Source organism: Gossypium arboreum, chromosome 10, assembly GCF_025698485.1.
Source record: "Gossypium arboreum isolate Shixiya-1 chromosome 10, ASM2569848v2, whole genome shotgun sequence".
Lineage (NCBI taxonomy): Eukaryota > Viridiplantae > Streptophyta > Magnoliopsida > Malvales > Malvaceae > Gossypium > Gossypium arboreum.
Genome location: NC_069079.1, coordinates 61,804,516 through 61,807,555, shown reverse-complemented (window position 1 = coordinate 61,807,555; position 3,040 = coordinate 61,804,516).

Genomic DNA, 3,040 nt, shown 5'->3' with positions numbered 1-3,040 from the left:
TGCTGTTTTTTTGTGTAGTATTAAGTGTAAAATTAGCCTCCACATAGACATGCATATTCGGCCAAAGGAAGTAGATTGGTGTGCATGTATTCGGTTAGAGGCAACCATATTGAAGCCTTATCTTGGCTTAGATTGTTGACCAAATGGGTAATAAGTGAGGATGGTTGCGAATATACAAACATACATATGCATGTGTAATTGAATTATGAATGTTTAGCAAGAGGGTTAAACTAGTTGATTTATTGATTAAGCTCAAGGAGTTAAAGAAGGAGAATCAAGCAAGGGAAAGATGAAGGTCATCGAGTAGCCGACTTGGACTGTTTTACCCAACACAAGGTAAGTCATTAAGCGTATATTTGGTGTTGATTTAAATGATCAATATATATATGCAAATGTGTTTAAATGAGTTGGTGTGTAAATGGAAATGTATGTGTATGGAATGATGCCATTGTTGAATGTATAAAGGCAGCAAAATACATAAGGTATTGGTCTCGGCACTAAGTGTGCGGGTATAAATGGACACGGTGACAAGATTGGCACTAAGTGTGCGGGTTTAAAATTGTACAGCACTAAGTGTGCGAGTTTGATTATATAGCACTAAGTGTGCGAGTTGAATACATATAGCACTAAGTGTGCGGATTCACTATATGTTCTTGCATTACAATTGGCACTGAGTGTGCGACATTATCGAGCTAATCCGGACAGCGGATTGGGTAAGTACCTCGAGCTCTTGACGAATAGAAAATATGTTCATGCTCGGGGTTGAATTTGGTAAGCCTTAAATCTATGTGATGATTGAAATTGTATGGTTGTGCTGGAAATTGAGTTAATGTGTAAAAATGCTTGATTATCTTGTTGTGTAGAATATGAAATGTGGATGTATGAATTGGTACGAGATTGGACCGAAAGGTTCGAGGTATTATGGTATAGATTCGATATGGACGAGTACCTAGCCTCATTTGTTGTACATGTAGTAGTAACTTTATCGGTGGATTGACGAATGCTTATGACTTACTGAGTTGTAAACTCACTCGGTGTTTTCTTGTCACCCATTTTAGGTCTCTTGGACTCGTATTGTTTGCGTGCTCGGAACCGTCGTTGAAGTCATCACACCGGCTGAAATCTTGTGGTATTGTTTTTTGTTGTTGAAGAACATTTGGCATGTATAGGCTATTATATTTTGTCGAATTGTGGGTTGTAAACTTTAAGCCATGTGAAAATGGCCTATGTGGTCGTCGAGTGGGATGCTAGAACCTATAGCCACGAGTCTTAGAAACTCAAATTTTGTTAAGGTGGCCATAATTTGTGTCATGTATGATGGATGATTAAGGCCAAGGAAAAATTCATGAAATTGGCATAGTCTACTGCAGTAACTGTTGCGGACAGCAGCAGTGAGATGAGATTGAAAATCACTAAAATAGTAGAAGTAGAATTAAATAGTGAGTAAATTATGGAACTGAACCTTGATGAATCTATTTTTATATGGACGAAACGAAACGACCATATGAGCAGTATACTGGGAAATATTAAAGTTCTCGTGAGACAGGGCCAGAACGATTTCTGGGTCCCCTGTCGCGACTTTGAAAATTTACCATAAATTATCCAGAAAGAATTAGGAGTCATGCCTTATATGTACAGATTCCATTTTGAGTCTAGTTTCATTAGAAACAAATGACACCAGTATTAAAGCCCTGTACAGAAAGATATTCAAGTTGTAACGCGCGGAGGTCAGAGCAGTCGATCCCTGTAACATGGGTGACTTTAACTAATAAACTGTACCAATTGGCCCAACCAAAATTCTAAAATAAATCCATGGATGGGTATATGAGTCTAAATTCAGGAAAATTTACGAAACCAGTTTCTGAGTTTTGGAACTCGAGATATGATTTTTAAGGCGACGGTGACGCAGTTTTCCAGCCTGTCCAGAAATGCCAAATTGGTCGGTACTTTAAGAGGATTTGTCTCGTTAACCCCTCGTGTCCGACACCGGCGTCGGTCACGAGTTAGGGGTGTTACATTATGAACTTACCATTTGAATTTAAGACATATCATGGCCACATCATATCTTATTAAATCAACTCATTATGTCCAATTATGATTGAATTTACTCAACGTTTAATCACTTAAAACTTACCTCGGAAGTTGCCGAATGATTACGACGGCTATTCGATCACTTTTTCCTTCCCTTTATCGGATTTAGTTCCCCTTTGCTCTTGAGCTTAATTTAACAAATAAATTGATTTAATCATTTGAACATCAAAAAGAGAAACTCAAGGTACTTAACCCATATATACATTAGACATTAGAGTCATATATATATGAAATCATGAATCAACTCAACATATTAGCCCACACTCTCTTTTAGCCGATTATCTAAGCCAAGATAAAAGCATCAATATGCTTGCCTCTAACCGAATACATGCAACACCAATCTACCTCATGTGGCCAAATATGCATGTCTATGTTGAGGCCGATTATATGCTTAATACATTCTACAAATATGGTCACATGTATTGACTAATTACCATTTGTTTCAAGTTCAAAGCTCGGCTAAAACACCTATATACACTAGTAATCAAATACTAACATTTGCACTTCACCTTAATAGCTAACTTAGCAAACCTTAATTTAACATATAATTGTTCATAACAAAATTAGAGCGTCCTCTCCATTCCATCAATTCAAAACACATACATTACTCAATAATATTCAAAGTCACATTCGCCTTAGCACACAACTTCTACTTCATCTAACATGAACAACAACTATATTTCTCTTCCACTTCTTAACATGGCGAATGCTTCATGAAGTTGCTAAGACCTACCTTTTTCAAATTCTCACACACTTACATCCAATCCTTTTTGTTGAGCACTCAAACTCTATCATCTCCCTCACATAGCAAAGATTTAAACCATGGGCTAGGTAGAACTCAAGCTAACAACCAAAAATATACATGAATCTCATGGAGCAACATCAAACATACCTTAGCCTAGTTACATGCATGGCCGAACCTCTTCAACCTTTCTTCTTCCTTCCTCCT